Source organism: Trichoplusia ni, chromosome 27 (assembly GCF_003590095.1).
Source record: "Trichoplusia ni isolate ovarian cell line Hi5 chromosome 27, tn1, whole genome shotgun sequence".
NCBI classification, from domain to species: domain Eukaryota; kingdom Metazoa; phylum Arthropoda; class Insecta; order Lepidoptera; family Noctuidae; genus Trichoplusia; species Trichoplusia ni.
Genome location: NC_039504.1, coordinates 1,506,885 through 1,512,884, shown reverse-complemented (window position 1 = coordinate 1,512,884; position 6,000 = coordinate 1,506,885).

Sequence of the window (6,000 nt, the reverse complement as noted above, 5' to 3'; positions counted from 1 at the left end):
CCTTAACATTCTATCTGCAATTTACAGCCAACAAACGAAACGTTTGTCCGAACATTTTATCCAACAATTTGTCTACGTGAACCCAACACATAAATAAGCGGACGGGTTATTGGAAACGTACAACGCAACCCAAGGGGCACCATACGCGATGGCGACAGAACGACCGTTCTCCATTTAATATTCCTACATTTCAGTAGGACAACTCTTCGAAGGGGACGCCTGAAAAATTTAATAAGAGTTCAAGAAATGCTTACTTTTTTATTGGACAGTCAACTGCGACGGTAAGTTTTATAGCTCGACATGTCGATACTTCTTTTTAAATAATGAAAGTATTGGAGATGGTGAGAAATTGTGAGGAAGAAATACTGGCAAAGACAGACTTGGTTGAAGAAGAAGTTGAGTTATAAAATTATCGTTTGGGATTTTTTTTATATATCGATAGTGGTATTTTTTTTATTAAATCGTTTCTTCGTGAAATATTCAATCGCTACTTATCGACATGCATGACATGCAAATAACCATACTGCTTAATGGTATTAATTTGAAAAAGGTGTCTCTAAGCTTCATCGGTTACATCAAAATAATATCCACTGCATAAATTTCACTATTTATTATCTCAAGCGTCAGATGGGACTTGATATGAGGGGTTTAATTAAAACATGCCAGACGGCGTTCTTATAAATTTTAAAACAGCGGATGGCGCTGCAAAGAAATTGCGTTTGTATAAACTATTAAAAATAACGGGTTTTATATAGCTTTTTACTCATGGGGGTTTAACACATTCCTAAATGTAGTTTTTATGGCATCTTAAATGAAGTTTTGTTTGGTAAATATAAGGTATTTAGCAAACAAAACTTCATTTAAGATGCCCAAGAAAAAGCACACTTGTTTAATCACTCTAAATATACATTCAATGGACTATTTTAAAGTATGTGTGGTACAGGTTTTAAAATCTATTTATTACTTAGGAAATCAAGATCGGAAAAAAAGACTTTATTTTTTCTTATAAGACACTGTTTTTTGCTAAACATTTTCCCTTTTACATCAACAGGAGACCAATAGAGAACATCATCATAATTCTATTAATATCAAAATAAAATTGACTTACGAAAACCAAAGAGTTTAGAGAATCAGGGTAAAGAAAATTAATGTATTAGCGAAAATCATTCCCGATAATTTAATTACTTCAAAGATAATTACCGAAGTTTCGTTTGATCAAAGAAAATTATAGCAAACCAATTAAGATATTGATTCGATGAGATAACCTCGTAGTGCTCAATTTTGAGTGAAGCCCTGATTATATTTGTCTTGTAAGGTATGGCTTGTAAACTTCTTGTTTAATAACTTCGCTGTTATACAGGTTGTTGTTTAATATTTCGTGTTTGAAAGTTTTGATGTTAATGTTGTAGTGTTATTTTTGGATATTTAAAAGATTTCGTTCATATTAAAGTTGTCTGTCAGTCTGGTTGTTATTACTCAATATATTTTATTACTTATTCTTGCACTATGTAGTACCTTATGCTGGTGTTATAGGGCGTAAACGGACAAATCTAAGTTACCGTCATGGACCCAGTATTTATTCGTTTTTCAATATACAGAACGATGTAATTATTCACATATAAAAAGTATTCACATACAATAGGCTGAGTTGATTTAAATATGTTCCATTGACCAAACAGAAGGCCAATTAAATGACTATGAATACTTTTTAATGTAGCTGATTTAATCAAGTAAATCGAATTAAATATTTGTAAAAATAAAGTGATTTCTTAGCTCTACCCAACTCAGACGCACCATGTATATTGTACTTGACTTGTAAATATTGATTACTAAACCAAAACTGTCTTAGAACTAAATAATACACATTAATTTGATTTACTAAAACTTTGACAACCCTATAATAGATGATTGCGTTAGATGGAAATTTTCCTATGATGTCAACAACAACGTATTTACGTTGAAGACATGTTATTTTATATCCACCTGTATTTTGATACAGAAAAAAATATAATAAGGTTTGAAGGGTTCATAGAGTATGCATGTAGGTAGGTTTAGGATATATTTGAATCATAAAGCTACTTTTGTAATTTGAATTTCGAATGTTCTTGAAAAAAAAAACAATAATTAACAACTATACTGTTTTTAACATGCGAAAACTGTTAAGGAGCTTTCTCGACATGAAGCTATCTTTAATTCGTAAACACCATGGTTTATACACGGTCTCCATAATAAATTTCCATAAAGGTTGCCCAGAGGCTGAAGAGCCTAATCTACAGCCTGCACCTAAAGTAAAGTTATGGCAGTTGTGGAAGCAAGACGGAACACTTCAGGCCTATAGCGGCATCTCTCTTCCTCATCGATGGTAGGTCTTCCATGTACCTACTTCCATGTACCCTCTGTGCACGGTCCGAAGTAAGTGTAAGCATGTGAGCCATTTTGGGGAGTTCCCCTTTGGCATTTCTACTAACATCCGTGCTATAAATCTCTTGTTAATCACCTTTCATTAATTTCGTTTTCGTGACCATATTGGCATACTTGTGTTTACTTGGACTTGTGATCGACATTTTTGGGATTTTTATTTTATTTTGAATCTATGATCAGAAATACTTTTATCCTCATTCTCAAGCTAAGCACATGTCGCATTATAAGTACTAGACAACTTATAGACATACGTAGATATTTCTAAATAGATAAATAATACAGATAAACTCCACCCCGACCCAGCACAAATGATCGTGGTCATCACACATTTGCCCTGGGTATGCTGGAGAATCTACCTCGTGATTGCAGTCAGGACCACTTACCACTATACCAACAGGCCTGCTAATGTCGCAATATTCATCATGAACCTAATCTTTTTCATCAAAATGACTCAATGCACAAAATACAATGACTACTTTTTGACATTTTACCTTTTACTAAATATAACTTTAATAATATTCTCGTTTACTTATCTATACAAAAGTAACAAGTGTAGAACTTCCAAAAGACATCAGAACAATATTAACCATCGTTAAGAGTAAAGATAAAAACAAAAGCGACTCACGACATAAACAATTAATCTGAAATGAACCTCGAACAAGAATGAACTGTGAATAGTAAACAGTAATTGATGTAGAAGCATGCAAAAGGTTGGAGTAATGCGAACCATATAAATTGCGATACGCAAAGGGCGGGGCGCCTCGTCATTCAACGTCTAGACTTTTTGCCCTTTAATTAACTTTTTGCATACGCATTTAGAAGATACGGGTGAAAATAAATTAACACTAGCTTGACATGAGCATTTGTTGAACGCAACTTTGATACCGTGGGTGTTTTGCATACAATGCCACTGACAGTTCGTTTTTGTACGCCGATTTTCTCTCTTTGATGATGTCAAATGAGTCGGCAAGGCTTACGACTCAAACGCTATTGGGGATAAAGTTCTGATGTACTAAAGTACAAATTAGTATGGAGCTGAAAACAAAATCACATCAGATCATCCTAATTTTAGGAATCAAACCAAATTAAATCCTTCAAAAATGAAAAGTTAATAAGAAACTATTGGAATGATTACATAATTTGTAATAACTAGAGAGAAAGAACAATCTTTACGCGTTTGCCACTACGCTACCTCTTTTTAATTAGTTGAAAACATTTCCTTACTCACAAAGGGGTTGCGTAACCATTGCATATCCGTATAACTAATACTCTCAAAAGTACAAATGAGTATCTGATTCAAGGAGGTGACGTAAAAAAGTTATATTAACATTTGAAACTTAAATAAATTATTCATTTGAAATAGGCTAAAAACGACTGAACGGCTGTCTGGGAACTTGCATTACTCGTAACGTAGCCCGCGAGGGAATACCAACAGAAAGTTTGTTCAGCCAATGGAACCAATTTCCTGAATTTGTGACATCGTATGCGAGGCTAGTTCAGAATTAATATACTCGATACATTGTGCCCTATTATGTGATACTGTCTGGGAAAGTTTGTTGGTTTTCGTTGGTTTGCTTTGATACCCTAAGAAAGCTTGTCTATCTCAAATTAGTCCGTAGTATCTTTTCTAATTAAAAACATTTTTTTCGCATCATCTCCTGGGCGTATCACTCCGATTAGTAACTTTATATATTATTTTGGAACAGACAACCTCTTCCAGTTTTCATATCATATTTCATTAACGCTCTGCTCCTATTAGTCAGCTTGTTGGTATAATATCCTCTACTCTTCTTTACGAACTCCTCTACTTTTCGGGTTGACACTTCAAAACTATTTCAAATCGGAACACCAGATTTCAGAGACCAAACACAAGTCAGATTCTTAATTGCAAAGGTCATCTACCTGCCCAACCTCAGCAAAATGCAATCTAACCTTTTTGCGAACTGCATTTCTTCTACGTACCTATCCCTATAAGTAACAGTGGAGTCGAGACAGGTAGTAAACGTAATATTGTGTGTACAGAGGGGGGCTACTACCATGTCTCAAATTGGGAAAAATTGAGCAAGCGAGAAAGCATGCTACACAGTATGAAACAGCGTCTTAGCTCCACAACTGAAAAAGTTTTAATATAAGACATGGTAGTAGGCCCCCAGCGATATATTTCGAGCCCTGCTTATGAGGAGCATAATAACCCTCTCCCCTCCATTGACTTTTACAAGTGGTTGATAAGTACCCTCACGTGAGGTGAGTTCAGATTTTCTGTTTCAAATAACGCAGGAGGAAAACTTTCATTACCGAATGTTACTGGCCGGTGTTACTTGTATTTATGTTCTGTGGTGTGAATGTTTGTTTTGATTTTGCTTTCTACGTACTTGGAACTGGGTGCTATCATTCTAAAAGTTTTTATCAATCAATAACATATAGTGCTTCTTCTTTTTTAAATATACATAGTACCTACTGCAATATATTAAATTATTTAACCTTAACAATGCACGTTATTTAAATTCATCGAAGTTATTCAAACTTAGCATCAATTCAATAATTAATAAACACAACAATTTCACATAACATTGAAGCGAAAACGGTCAATAATTCAATATCAGTAAAACAAGCGACATTACTGAATCCCATTACACAATAAACATTTTCAACAAACACTTTCTTACACAATCAGTTACGAGGGTAAAAATCATAATAAAAACCATATCGGTTGCTTCATTCAAATCTGGCGTCATCAGTGTAATGCACACCAATATTAATTACATAGCCAAAATCTAGATAAGGTTTAAAAGGCGCGATCGTAAAACTGGCCACAAACGTAGATACTCCATCAAAGTAATAAATTATGGTCGTTTAATGGTCCATTGAGTCATTGCTGTGATTCATTGGGAATGAAGGTGTTTACGCAAGTTTGAGATTTACGGACGCTCCGGGATAGTTATTGGTTTCAGTTGGATAGACTACATATTTATAATTAAATGAAAATGTAATTGTTGTTCCATCCAACAGAGATCGATGTACTGCACAAAATTTTCTTTATTCACTCATTATGTTTTCAAAACTAGAATAAAAATACACCTTTTGCACATTTTTAAAGAGCAAACCATTATGTACCATTTGATTTAGCTGAAATACTCGTAATACATTGCACTTAAATTAACTTCTATAATTCTAAAGAACTTAAAATAAAAATAATGCCTTCTTGCATGAGCCTGTACTATTTTTATGAATTCCTTGATAAGGAAAATATATTATTATATGCCACTGTGTTCGATAACTAGAAATGTTACTAAAGCAACATTTTCCCATCATGATAAAGTTAAACACGTTTAACTCCGTCCCTTCGAGCTTTACTCCAGCCGTGTGTGGTGTTCGTCTGATAACTGTCTTATCATCGCATTGTTAAGTTTACACTTCACTGATTTTCAATAAAGACGGTGGTTAAGAGTATTCCGAGATACCAAAAAATTGTGTCAAAAAAGTATTTTGTTTCCAATGCACAAAGTCGATATTTGCTTGTGGCTTGGATACAAGTCCTGTAGTGGACCATGGCGAATGCCAAATAAATTCGGAAACGGA